At 42.3% G+C, this 14,756-nt stretch overlaps 1 protein-coding gene across 5 annotated transcripts in view; it reads left to right on the top strand.

Moving 5' to 3' along the window:
• The first annotated feature begins 583 nt into the window (after positions 1–583).
• The window catches only part of LOC135198445 (TBC1 domain family member 5-like), a 212,291-nt gene continuing 198,118 nt past the window's right edge, over positions 584–14,756 (top strand). For 4 of the 5 annotated variants that reach the window (XM_064225997.1, XM_064225994.1, XM_064225995.1 and 1 more), the window contains exon 1: positions 585–748. The gene's annotated coding sequence lies outside the window, so the exon portion shown is untranslated. Of the gene's footprint in view, positions 749–14,756 lie in introns of all 5 variants that reach the window. The other variant, XM_064225996.1, reaches the window with a different exon arrangement.

Here is a 14,756-nt window from a genome sequence, read left to right as displayed (position 1 = left end):
ACCGTCTTACGTAATTAAACACCATTATCGCCTGTGGCGAGTTAATGCGTTAGCTACAATGTCACATTTACCCACAAGCAAAAACGTAAAGACATAATATTCTCGTGGTTTAGAGTATTGAGCAAAAAGTATTAGCTTTGTAAAAATGTTTCGCTTCAATAATTCGTCATCGGGAATTTTTCTGTTCTAACAACACTTGATTTTTTGCAATCTAGAAGCCAGTTGAATATCAGATTGTTTGTATTCGTTCCATTAGCCAATTATTGTTGTATTATACATAAATTCTTGTCATATAATTAACGATTAATACTTCATTAATTTGTCACGGTAAAATAACAGTTATTATAACCTTAACTATATTTATGATGTCGTACATGAGAGTGTTATTGTCAACATCAGTCATTCAAGTTCTCTGAATCTAATTTTCCCCTTCATTTAACATTTTATCGCGCTATTATACATATATTTGCGTTATATAATTAATTCATTAATTTTTACCAACATGATAAGGCAAAGTAAAAGTTATTGTAACCGTAGGCTGTATTTACGGTGTCGTAAATGACAAGTGTTATTGTTAACATCAGTCATCCATTCCAGTCACATACGACCTATTCGTGAAAACGACACTCCTACTGCTACAGAACAGTCGCCGTTTTGGAAGAAAATAGCCGAATCACTCCGTTTAAAAGGCAGTTTTATAATTGAAGATGATTTTAGCATAATACTGACTCGGCGTCTCCAGCTTTTGGTATGTCGATTTTTTGTTAATTTTTAAAACTTTGATTCTGTCTGAAATTTCAGTCACTGTTTCGGAGACTACCATAGGTAGCATAGGCCTAAGAAAGCTGAGGTCTATGTACGACGCAATTTTTGTGCGAGACTATTATTTAATTCGGGATTCCTCAGTTTTCCCCATTTTAAACCAAACAATTACTATCCTAGCGTTTAATTTATTAGTACTGTAGATCTACCAATTCATTCTTTCATGACTTGACACTTGTTTCCGTGACCGGCGTAGGCCTCAGCAGTAGGCTTATTCTAGTATTTCGTATCCTATACCTCCATTTAATTCGTTGTTATTCGTCTGTGCTGAAATCATATCAGAATTTTAGGCATGTAGCCATTACTACCTAGCTTGTAAGACAATATGGTACTGGGTAGCAATCCAAGTACTTTATAACATCCTGACACCGGAGATGGACACCAGACGCGAGTCATCGGTCGTGGAAGCAGCATCTCGAGACCTCTACTTTCCTCTCGAAATAAGTTTTCTCCCCAAGTACAAAATAACGTCATAATTTAAGATTAAGCAGAAGTTAATGAAAGTCTAACCATGCGCAGTGCAAACTTGCCTCCGTGACACTTTCGGAACTTTTCCTTAAAGCACCTTAGGTTTAGAGGATTGACACCATCTCAATGTTTGCAGAGTCACTTGTGTCGATTAACTTTCCATTTCCTGTGCTAAATCTGCACACCACTCTTACCCATATACGATAACGACGATTGCCCTCGAGTCCAAGGTAACTCTCGATTTTTTTGGAGGAAGAAGAAAAAGAGTGCGCTGGATAATTTTGAAATATAGTTAAAACATCAGTGTAAGGTTATGAATTACATAAATTTATTACGTATTCATGATAATTAATTTGAAAATATAGGGTAAAACACCACGGCAGGCCAAACAGGCCACCTACAATCAACGCTTGCCACCCTCCAAAAAAGTACATTATAACGCGTCCTGACACCGGAGATGGGCATCAGTCGCGACTTGTTGTTGGTGAGAAACGGAGCTAAAGACCTCTACTCTCCTTTCGAAGTAAGTATTTTCTCCAAAGTTAGAAATTAAGGCCAAATTTTAAGATTTAAACAGAGGGTACTGAAAACGGTCTCAAACGTAGTGCAAATCTCACCAAAACGCGTTCAACATTTTTACTTACAACTCGAGGTATTTAGAAGATTGACGCCATCTTGATGTTTACGGAGTCGCTTGTGTCAATAAACTAACCATTTCCTGTGATAAATCTGCAAACCACTTGTGCCCACAGACGCTGGGGCACTTTTATCACAACAAACGGAAAACTTTTCCTCACCGAGTAAACAACTGTTTTGTAGAAGACGACGACGAAGAGTGCACTTCGATAATTTTTTAAATAAATAGTAAAACATCAATATTTTACATATTTATGATGATTAATTTGAAAATATTCGTTATTGAAAAAGTAACTCTATTCTGACTCAAATTTAAGTAATTATTTTTTGGAATTAGAACGTTCTTTTAAGTCCTGTATTATGACGTCACGACATCTTGACTTTCGTACCTATTGTAAATAATTGCTTTACTCAACTTTCTTGCAGAACAGTTTACCAGTTATTCATGCAGATTATCAGCTCTTCATGTAATTGGTATAATCGTAATGCGCATATATATCTTCATTATTTACTTTTTGGATATATGAAGATATTTTACTGCTGGATTATTGCCGTAGTGTGACGCAATCGTTTTCGGTCGATGCGCCTCTGTTTTCGCACCATAAGAAATTATAGGGCCGAATTTGCAATGACCAGAAAGTCGTTAAAAGAGGAAAGTTAGCATTGAGGGGCATATGTTTTGATTGAGAAAAAATACAAATTTATTCAATAGCTAGCTTGTAAAAAATACTTGATTACAAAAAACTTGATTGACAACTAAGCAGCATACCTACTATGGGTTTCAGAGACAGTGCAAGCACGTTTTTGGGCAATACCTATTTCTGTAACGAACACTCGTATCAGAACGAGATTTTGCTATAGTGCATTACACCCAGTGCCGTAATTTAGAAGGGTATCGTGAATCACTAATCGTAAAGAATAACGACACTTGTCCTTGTACCAAGAGACAAAAACTCCATTATGCAGAAATGGATACGAACACTCGTATAAAGCTCCACCTACCCTCCCCCCCCCCTCCACCGCCACCCCTTTCCTTCGTTCCTTCGCCTTTCCTCTCTCTCTCTCTCTCTCTCTCTCTCTCTCTCTCTCTGTTGCCATTCGGTATGTGTTGACCCTCCAAACTGGGTATAAGACTACACACACGTTGAAATTGGTGAAATTAGGCTATGTATTGGAAGTATATATACATAAATATTAAAGCAATTTTATCATTATAGCATTACTATGACAACTAGAATTCATGGAAACTGTTTATAATAATGAAACAGCGTATGTGTGAAGCCTCCACTAATGTGGCAACGATGATTTTGCCATCCTTAGCATGCAAACATTAAAGGTTACATTTATTTCTGGCATACGGTTATTAAAGAAATTCAAAATACTAATATAGACTGAAATCTATGAAAAGTGCTAGCAAAAACAAAAAAAGCAAAAAAAAAAAAAATGTATATAATTCACTTCTCCGTAGTCGTTCCTCTATGCACTTATCCGTAATCGTTCCTCTATGGTTTTTGGCAGCCAGATGTACGAAAACGTTAGAAAAATTTGATTGTATCTACTTTAGAAATATCTGTAATTTTTCGGGGTAATTTGGTTGCAAAAAAGGGATAATATACATGAATTAAATTAAAATGTTTAAATAACAAAGTAAATTTAAACTAAATAACGAGTAAAGTAAACAATTTAGGGAATAAAACTTTGCAGTTTCGTCGTCTGCTGTTCGTAACTGTGTTTGTGGCGCGCGCTCTTAGGAAGCAGGAACAGCAACTTGTTTAAAGTGCAATGTGGAGTGAACTGAGACCAAAATGTGTATAATAACAATCAAATAAGCACTGTGGAGTTTCAGTTGCGATGGCAGTAAGGATAAAAACCGCCGATTAGAAGGTAAGAATGAATTCAGTTCAAACCATAACCCCGGGAATAACAAGTTTCATACTTTCACTAATATAGGCAACAAAATGTTGTTTTATTGTGCTGATTACAACTGCAATCTTGAGTAAGATCAATAAACGTTACATATATACGCTAACATTGTTCAAATGAGTGCTGGGAAGGCTGGGGAAAGATGGTGGCCGTCACTGATCAGAACCTTCCATGCAAAACGTAGCCGCCATATTGGATTTCAAAACTGCCCTTGAAAACATATTTTTGTACATGAACTTTCCTGTCAGACATATACTTAGCTTACGTCTCTGACGTCACGACAGAATTCAAAACTCGCGGCTAACGCGACAGGTAGGTCAGGTGATCTACCTTACCCGCCGCTGGGAGGCGGGTGTAAGAACCATCATACCTTTCTTGCCAGATTTTTTCTGTCGTCGGTGTCGACCACACCTGTTGTCGGTACCTCTTGACAGTTGGATTCTTTTCTCGTTTTCGCCCTGGATTGTTTCTACGGACTTTTGGTGAAGTACCCGATCTTTTGGCCTGGCATTCGCGATTTGTGGACAGTTATTGGACTTTTCTTTGGATTTTTTCTTTGATTTTTCTGATTTTTCATTTGGATTTTTCTTGGATTCATGATGTCTGATGTTGATACTAAGAAAACTGCTATGTTTAGAGTTTGTTGTATGACTGAGTGTAAGGTGAGGCTACCGAAAGCTGCGGTAGACCCTCACACGGTATGTTTGAAGTGTAGAGGGAATGAATGCACCTTTAATAACCCTTGTAATGAATGTGAAAAGCTGAATGAGGATGAATGGAAGTCTTTGTCTTCCTACTTGAGGAAGCTTGAAAAGGATAAAGTTAGGAAAGCTTCTTCCAGGAGCAGTAGTAGATCTCGTATTAGCGAGTTGGATGTAGATAATCCTATTTTAGAAGTAGCTCCTTTGTCAGTTTCAGCTCCTGCTCCCTGCACCGAAGCCGAAGATGCGCCTTCGGAAGTGGCCTCAATGAAAGCCACCATTCGCAGTATGGAGAGGAAAATCAAGCAACTAGAAGGTAAGAGTGATTCCAATAGTGATTTGTGCAGTGAACCCAGTGCAGTGAGGGTGCGTCTGATCGGCTCCCTAATGCTTCCAGGCCTAGACCTCTTCCAGACTCCCAGTCCCAGTGGAGGAGGAAAGTCGAAAGCCGCAGGAAGGTTAGGGAGCATCCCAACGGTCAGGCGTCCCCTCGGTAGCTCCTGTTGATCGTTCCCAGGCTACCTTGGATCGCTCCAAGAGAGAAATTTTGCGCCAGTGCTTCTCGTCGTCGCCTTCGCCTTCTCCTAAAAGAGGATGGAGCTCTTCGGAAGCCTCGCGCTTTCGAAGAGAGCCTGGAACGCTCCCTGCGCCCGCCCTTCCAGCCCTGAAGTTTTTTCGGAAAGAGCCTGAGGTGGAAGCGAAGAAGCGTAAGAGATCTCAGGAGTATCGTTACCCGCCCCGGCGGAGATCGAGCCTCGTCTCCTGTTCACGAGTTTGTGAATTCTCCTGCAAGGGTGTTGGCTAACCTTCAGGCGCAGATTTCGGCTCTGGCTGGCTCTCTTTGCGTGTCTTCTTGTCGTAGGAAGGACGTATCGCTCCTGTAAGAAGTCCAGGCTCCCCTCTCCTGACTCTCGCTATTCGACGGAAGCGGCGCGCTCACCTGTGCGTTCGGATTCTCGCAGGAGGCTTTCTGCTTCGGACAAGATCACATCTGCGTCTAAACGACATTCGCCTGACAGACAAGTTTCTCCTTCGGACAAGGAGCAAACTGCGCGTAGGAGATTCTCACCCTACAGACGCTCTTCTCGAGACAGGATCGCTCCCCTTGACAGGCGCCAAGAGCCTAGTAGGCACTACTCACCTCGTAGCCGCTCCTCGTCTCGCCTCCACTCTCCGGTTGACAAGCGCCCTAAATCGGACAGGCGCCCTTCGCTGGACAGGCGTCAAGAGCTTGTTAGGCGCGTTTCGCCTGGCAGGCGCTCTTCTCCCGACTTTTACTCGCCTCGAGTCAGGCGCCGAGAGCCTAGCAGGCGCTTCTCCCCTGGTAGGCGCTCACCTAGTAGGCGCTCGTCGCCAGAGATTTTCTCGCCTCGGTTCAGGCGCCAAGAGCCTGGTAGGCGCTTTTCGTATGGCAGGCGCCGGGACGTTCCGCCGGGTAGCCGCTCTCCTTTGGATAGGCGCCAAGAGCCTGATAGAAGTTTCTTCTTCAAACAGGCGCTCTGCACCTGACTGCCGCCTGACTCCTATTAGGCTTCAAGAATCTGGGAAACGCACTCCTCCAGACAAGAAGGATGTTGCAAGTAGACACTTGCCTGAAGCATTGTCTCCAAGACGTATACGTCTAACTTCCTCTAGAGACTCCTTTAAGAATAGTCGCGCCTCTAAGGATCAGGAGGGCTCTTCAGCTCAGGAGGAACAGGACCCCTCAGAAGAAGAAGGACCAAAAGACGCCTCAGTTTCCTCCTATAAGAAACTAACAGAGTTACTCCTGCAAGAGTTTGGAGATATCCTTTCTCCTGTGGCTCCCCCTTCTCCTCTTTCGTTATTCTCCACTTCGAAGACGTCAAAGGTTTCGTCTTGTGTAAGGATGAAACCTACTGTTTCCATGAAGAAGGCGCTGAGAGGTTTTGGGGAATGGCTCCTTTCTAAGGAAGAGAAAGGGAAGACGGTTTTTTCTTTCCCTCCGTCTAAAACTGACCGGCAGATTGGGATTCTGGTACGAATCGGGAGAACCTTTAGGCCTCGCTCTCCCTTCGTCTGCGGACTCGGACTTCTCTTCATTAGTGGATTCTGCTCGTCGTTCCGCCCTCTTGTCCGCCAAGACTACGTGGGGAATGAACGAACTTGACCACTTACTGAAGGAATGTTCCGAGTCCTGGAAGTTTTCAACTTCCTTGATTGGTCTTTAGGTGTTCTGGCTAATAAGACCGCAAGACCCCAGATGCTCTGTCTCCTGAAGATCTTAACTGTGTACTCACTTGCATGGATAAAGCAGTGAGAGACGGATCGAGTGAAAGTCTCCTCCACTGTTTGGGAGCTGGAGTGCTTAAGAAACGGTCGGTCTACTGTTCGTTTCTCACGAAGGCAGTGTCTCATGCGCAAAGGGCCTCGCTCTTGTATGCTCAACTCTCTCCTCTTCTGTTCCCCAAGAAAAATTATCCAAGATTGTCTAGTGCCCTTTCAGCTAAGGCTACTCAGGACATGTTAGCCCAGGCGGCCAGGAAACCTCGCTCTGTCTTCCAACCCAAGACCAAGAAAGAGACTCCTCTGAGACGGAGCCCTTTCGAGGAGGACCCGCTGTCAGAGGTTCTGCAACCAGAGGGACTAGACCTTTTAAGAGAGGTAAAACCTTCTCTAAGTCAGTCAGAGGGAAGAAATAGCGGTCAAGGACTCCAGACATCAGTGGGTGCCAGACTACTGAAATTTGCCGACGTCTGGGCCCACAAAGGGGCAGACAATTGGTCCCTATCGATTGTCAGCAAAGGATACCTCATTCCCTTCTCGTCAAGACCACCATTGACGACAACTCCGAGGGAGTTGGTAGCCAAGTACAAGGACCCCATCATGAATCAAGCCCTTTCTTTCTAGCAGTAGATCTCATGCTAGAGAAGGAGGCTATAGAACTAGTGAAAGATCCCCGCTCTGCGGGCTTTTACAACAGACTTTTCCTAGTTCCGAAGAACTCAGGAGGATGGAGACCGGTGTTGGATGTAAGCGCCCTGAACGTCTTTTGTGGAAAAGAGGAAGTTCGCCATGGAGACAACTTCCTCAGTGTTAGCGGCTCTTCGTCCAGGGGACTGGATGGTGTTCTCTAGACCTTCAGGACGCTTACTTTCATGTGCCGATCCATCCTTCTTCACGGAAGTATCTACGATTCATGATGGGAGGAAACATCTTCCAATTCAAGGCCTTGTGCTTCGGCCTATCAACTGCACCCAAGTTTTCACGGGGTTAATGAAAAAACGTGGCGCAGTGGCTACATTTGGAGGGAGTGAGGGTGTCGCTTTATCTCGACGACTGGCTAATCAGAGCAGAGTCTCAAGAAAGATGTCTGGAGGACCTTCAAAAGACCCTTACATTGGCAAGTTCACTGGGACTTCTGGTGAACTTCCAGAAGTCTCAATTAATCCCCAGTCAAGAGAGGATCTATCTGGGGATTCGGATAGCTTCTCTGGCTTTTCGGGCTTTTCCGTCGCCAGAGAGGATAGCTCGTTGCTACGAGAAAATAACGACCTTCCTAGAGAAAGATGCATTAGCAGCAGCGAGGGCAGTGGAGTGAGTCTGCTGGGTGGGGACACTCTCCTCGCTGGAGCAATTCGTTTCTCTAGGAAGGTTGCATCTCAGGCCTCTACAGTTCTTCCTATACCAGAACTGGAGGCGTCTCTCCCTAGATCTGGAGTTCTCCTTCAAGATCTCAAGGGAAATCAAGAGAGACCTTCGGGTGGTGGAACAACCCACTTCGTTTTGTGGAAGGAATGTCTCTCTACATGCCGAACCCCAGCCATGTGTTGTTTTCCGACGCATCGGAGGCAGGTTGGGGAGCGACGCTCGGGACAAGAGAAGTGTCAGGCACCTGGAAGCGGGGGATCAGGTGTCCTGGCACATCAACAAGAAAGAGTTGATGGCAGTCTGGATGGCATTGAAAGCCTTCGAACCCCACGTCCGAAATGCAGTAGTGCAGGTCAATTCGGACAACACAACAGCCTTGGCGTACATCAAAAAACAGGGGGGGACGCACTCCTTCTCCCTGTACGAAACAGCAAGGGATCTTCTGCTGTGGTCTCAAACAAGGAAGATCAGTCTTCTCACCAGATTCGTACAGGGAGAAAGGAACGTCAGGGCCGATCTCCTGAGCAGGAAGAATCAACTCCTGCCTTCCGAGTGGACCCCCCATCCACTCAGAAGTATGCCAAGACCTGTGGAGAAGATGGGGCAGACCTCACATCGATCTCTTTGCAACAGCAAAAGAACGCAAGAATCGAACTTTACTGCTCCCCGATCTCAGACCCAGGAGCAGTATCAGTGGATGCGTTTCTCCTAGATTGGACAGGGCTAGACGTCTACGCCTTTCCCCCCTTCAAAGTACTAGGACAAACCCTCAAGAAATTTGCTATCTCGGAGAGGACAAGAATGACGCTAGTAGCTCCGTTCTGGCCCGCCCAAGATTGGTTCACAGAGGTACTGGAATGGTTGGTGGACTTTCCAAGAGCACTTCCACAAAGAAAACAAGATTTGCTCAAACAACCCCACTTCGACAGGTATCACAGAAACCTCCCCGCTCTCAATCTGACTGGCTTTCGACTGTCAAAAGTCTTGTCAGAGCGAAGGGGTTTTTCGACAAAGCTGCTAAGGCTATCGCCTCAGCTAGAAGACCTTCGACCCTTAAAGTCTACCAGTCGAAGTGGGACGTCTTTCGCCGTTGGTGCAGAACCAGAAGTTTTCCTCTTCCAGTACCTCTGTGACTCAGATAGCAGATTTCCTAGTTTTCCTCAGAGAAAAATGCGGTTTGGCAGTATCTACTATCAAAGGATACCGAAGCAATGCTGGCTGCGGTATTTCAGACATAGAAATTTAGATCTTTCGAATAACAAGATCTTCATGATCTCTTAAGATCTTTTGAATCTTCCAAGAAAACCTCGAGCGAAGTTCCAAGTTGGAATCTGGATGTGGTTCTTCGTTTCCTGAGGTCCGCTAGGTTTGAACCACCACAAAGATCTCACGAGGAAAGCTCTCTTTCTCATGGCTTTAGCATCAGCTAAAAGGGTTAGTGAGATTCATGCCCTAGAAGGAAGGGTAGGTTTCAAAGGAGATTCCGTGGTTTGTTCCTTCCTTCCTTCGTTTTTGGCAAAAAAATGAGAACCCCTCAAATCCGTGGCCAAGGAACTTTGAGGTTCGTGGTTTATCTGCCATAGTAGGGGAAGAACCTGAAAGAACTCTTTGCCCTGTTAGGAGTTTAAAATACTACTTCAGAAGAAGAAACCCTTAAGGGCATTGAGGATAGACTATGGTGCTCTGTAAAGGACCCCAGCAGACCATTGTCGAAAATGCGCTGTCTTTCTTCAGTTAGAAGTGTTGTGAAAGAAGCACATAAAGCTTGTAATGAGGAACATTTCAAGATCCTAAAAGTCAAGGCTCATGAAGTAAGAGCAATTGCCACTTCCTTGGCCTTTAAGAAGAATATGTCTCTTCAGAATCTGATGAAAACTACATTCTGGAGATGTAATTCAGTATTCGCCAACCACTACCTAAAAGACGTCAGGTATTACGTATGACGAGTGCTTCGCGTTAGGCCCGTACGTATCGGCGGATTCGGTGCTGGGGCAGGAGCTGGAACATATCCTTAGTAGTTTTTTTCCCTTGTTTTTTTTTTGGTAATTGAGTTCATATGGTTGTATGAAAAATGATGCAGGTAGGCATCTTTTTTCGTTTCGTAATGCTAATAACGTTAGTTTGGTTAGGTGATCGGATTTGGTTTGAAGCTCCCTGCGTTGGTAGTGGACAGGTTCTGTCATAGAAGAGGGCGAACCCCCATTGACATGATCCGACTTGGATTCTACTAAGTAAGCGGATATCAAGTCCCGTTAGTAGACCCAAAGAGTCTTTTCAGCTGTAGGTCACGCCCTCGCTGTAGCTCTTATGGCTATGCAGACTAATAGACAGTATCTATGAAGTCTTCAGCCTAAACAGGTAAGAACCAAGGTTATTTTTATCCTACAACAGGTGTTGTTTACCTTTTCTTTGTTTTATTTTCTGTCTTGTACCCTCCACCAAGGGTGTCAATCAGCTAAGTATATGTCTGACAGGAAAGTTCATGTACAAAAATGATATTGTTATTTTACAATAAAGTTTTGTACATACTTACCTGGCAGACATATACGATTGATGGCCCGCCCAGCCTCCCCTCAGGAGACCGGTATAAAGAGAGAAAAAATCTGGCAAGAAAGGTATGATGGTTCTTACACCCGCCTCCCAGCGGCGGGTAAGGTAGATCACCTGACCTACCTGTCGCGTTAGCGCCGAGTTTTGGAATTCTTGTCGTGACGTCAGAGACGTAAGCTAAGTATATGTATGCCAGGTTAAGTATGTACAAAACTTTATTGTAAAATAACAACTAAATCATTTTACGAAGAGCTCACATGCTTTTTAATTTTTTAAGTTCGTATGGGGCTTTCATATATCACATTATGTTTTTTGACGAAACTTCAGTCTTTTAAATGGTATGCTTAGAGTTGCAATTGTATTCTTGTTTCACCAATTGAATATCGAGTGAATAAGACCCGTCCACCGTGATGAGGGTTGGCCTGCCGTGGTGTTTTACCCTAAGTTGTTGAAAAAGTAACTAGGGTAAACAGTCACGGACGATCCATCGTCATCACGCTGGCCTGGTCTTATTCACTCGATATTTAAATGGTGAAACAAGAATACAATTACAACTCCAAGCATACCATTCAAAAGATTGAAATTTTGTCAACAAAATGTGATATATGAAAGCCCCATTCGAACTAAAATAAGCATGTGACGCTCTTCGTAAAATATGTTTTCAAGGCAGTTTTGAAATCCAATATGGCGGCTACCGTGTGGATGTACAGGTTCTGATCAGTGACGAAAATCATCTTTCCCAGCCTTCCCCGCAATCATTTGAACAATGTTAGCGTATATATGTTAACGTTTATTGATCTTGTTCAAGATTGCAGTTGTAATCAGTACAATGAAACAACATTTTGTTGCCTATATTCGTGAAAGTATGAAACTTTTTATTCCCGGGGTCATGGTTTGAACTGAATTCATTCTTACCTTTTAATCGGCGGTTTTATCCTTACTGCCATCACAACTGAAACTCCACAGTGCTTATTTGATTGTAATTATACACATTATTGGTCTTAATTCACTCCACATTGCACTTGAACCACGATGCTGTTCCTGGTTCCTAAGCACTCACTCCGCAAACACAGTTACGAGCAGCAGACGACAACACTGATTATGGGTGCAAAGCTTTATTCCCTTAATTGTTTACTTTACTCATTATTTACTTTAACTTTATTTCAAAATGTTTATTTAATTCATGTCAATTATCCCTTTTTGGCAACCAAATTAATCCCCCAAAATTACAAATATTTCAGATGTATACTTACGAGCAGACAACGCAAGGAAAAATGACTCATCATTGCCAATCTAGTGGAGCGTCACACATACACTGATGCATTTACAAACTGTTTCCATGAATTCTAGTTGTCATAGTAATGCAGTAATGATAAAATTGCTGTAATATGTATATATACTACAAATAGATACGCTAATTTCACTTATTTCCCCGGTTTTGAGTAAGTCTCATATCCAGTTTGGAGGGTAAACACATACCAATTGACAACACTGATAAACAATTTAAGAGCGCAAAACGCTGCATAGAATGCCGTAGTCGTAGTCCCCTTCAATAAGTATGGCTAGGGGTCGGGTGTACGATTGCTGTGATGAAAGTGCCCCAGCGTCTATGGGTACAAGTGGTGTGCGGATTTAGCACAGGAAATGGGAAGTTTGTTGACACAAGCAACTCCGCAAACATCGACATGGCGTCAATCTTCTAAATATTCTGAGTTATAAGTAAAAATTTCAAAAGTGTTTTGTTGGTGTGGGCACTGTGTTGGCCACCCTTTTCATTACCCTCTGTTTAAATCTTAAAATATGGCCTTAATTTCTAACTTTGGAGAAAATACTTACTTCGAAAGGAGAGTAGAGGTCTTTAGCTCCTTCTCTCACCAACAACAACTCGAGACTGATGGCCATCTAGAATTCATGGAAACAGTTGTAAATCCATCAGCGCATGTGTGAAGCTCCGCTAAATTGGCAGTGATGAAATTTTGCCATTCCTAGAATGTAAACATTAAAGTTTACATATATTTCAGTCATAGGTGCAATTATTAAAAATAAAAGTCAAAATAGTAATATAGTGAAAAAAAAGGTCTTCTTTGCAAGTAAGATGGACTCAATGCGGTTGTTTACCCTATTCGGTGGTGTCTGGTCTCGTGGCCTACATTGCAATCAATAGGTAGGCCTAGGCAGTTAGGTAACCTTAGTTTTTGTAACCAGGCTAGGTGGACTTGTATGAGTAATTGTCGCTTTTTAAGCCATGCCATATTAATCAATAGGCTATAGTACCTAGGTAGTATTCACATAAGAGTATGTAATGTGTAGGCGTATGGTTTGTGTAATAAGCTAGCCTAGTAGTGAAGATCATACAAGAATGAAGAAAATTGGTAGATCTAGGCTAAGAAGCTAGGGTAAATCCCAGCTGTGCAGACAGGCGACCACCTGTGCGGTAGCACAATCACTTTCCCAAAAAATAACTTTAGCACTCCCAGTAACCTGAATTAGACGTTAGTCACGAGCCAACCTCCGTGGAAGCAACACCTCAAGGCCTCTACTTTCCTCTCGAAGCAAGTGTTTTCTCCGAAGTTAGATATTAAGGCCATAATTTCTGATTAAACAGAAGTTAATGAAAGTCTAGCCATGTGCAGTGCTAACTTACCTCCATGATGCTTTCAAAATTTGTACTTGAAATCCCTAACATGTAGCAGATTGACGTTCTCGATGGTTGCGGAGTCACTTGTGTCAACAAACTTCCCATTTCCTTTGCTAAATCCGCACATCACTTGCACCCATAGATGCTGGGACATTTTCTTCACAACACTCTTAAACGGCAAATGTGTTCATGCTTGCGACCGGGGAAACCTGACGATAGTTTGGGAAGAAGAGGAGTGCGCTAGATAACATTTAAATAATTAGTTAAACACCAGAATAAGTTATGAATTGGATAAGTTTATTACGTATTCATGATAATTAATTTGAAAATAATCATTGTTATAAGATATATACATAAATATTAGAGCAATTTTATCATTATTGCATTACTATGACATCTAGAATTCATGGAAACAGTTTGGAAAGGCATCAGCATATGAGTCAAGTTCCACTTAATTGGCAACGATGACGTGCCATTCCTAGCACGCAAACATGAAAGGTTACATTTGTGTCAGCTGTATAATTATTAAAAATTATAGACAAATTGGTTCAGCCATATAATTGTTAAAAATAAAAAGAGTAAAAACAGTAATATAGACTAGAATAAATAAAAAGTGCCAGCATAAAAGTACACAAATTTTTTGTCATAAACAATTTAGTAAACTGTTGTCTGCTCATGGTTTCTGGCTGCCAGATGTACAACAGCGCTGAAAAATTATTCCCGCCATGGCTTTGCTGTAAGCAAACACGTATTTCAAGTGGAATCTGCAGTGAATTAAGAATGAAATGTGTATAATTAAAATCAAATATTCACTGTGTAGTTTCAGTTGTGATGGCAGTAAGAATAAAATCAACAATTACAAGGTAAAAATGCATTTCGGTTCAAAACATGACCTCGGGAATAAGAAGTCTCTCACTTTCACTAGTGTAGGCAACAAAATGTTGTTTTACTGTGCTGGCTACAACTACAATCTTGAGTAATATCAATAAACGTTACATATATGGGCTACTATTGTTCAAATGAGCACTGGGAAGGACATGGTCCCAATTGTAGCATGGAATTGCACTCACAACTATCACACGCCACATTGGATTTAAAAACTGCCTTGAATACATATTTCACAAAGACTTCACATGCTTATTTTACTTTGTTTGGCGTTTTCACATATCTCATTTTGTTGACGAAACTTCAATCTTTTGAATGGTATACTTAAATATTGAATTGTATTGTTGTTTCACCAATTGAATATAGAGTGAAAAATTGTCTTTTTTTTCGAATCAGTGGTCTTACAGCTGTGTTTTACCCAATACTTAGCCTAGGTATTTAGAAAACGTACTAGGGCCTGCCAGAGAGGGAATCATCCCTGTGGAGGGCTGTACATAAAACCAAACAAATGAAAAAATAAACCT

This window comes from Macrobrachium nipponense, chromosome 22 (assembly GCF_015104395.2).
Source record: "Macrobrachium nipponense isolate FS-2020 chromosome 22, ASM1510439v2, whole genome shotgun sequence".
In the NCBI taxonomy this organism is placed as follows: Eukaryota; Metazoa; Arthropoda; class Malacostraca; order Decapoda; family Palaemonidae; genus Macrobrachium; species Macrobrachium nipponense.
The sequence above is the reverse complement of the archived record's forward strand: the minus strand, read 5'-3'. Positions and strand labels throughout refer to the sequence as shown.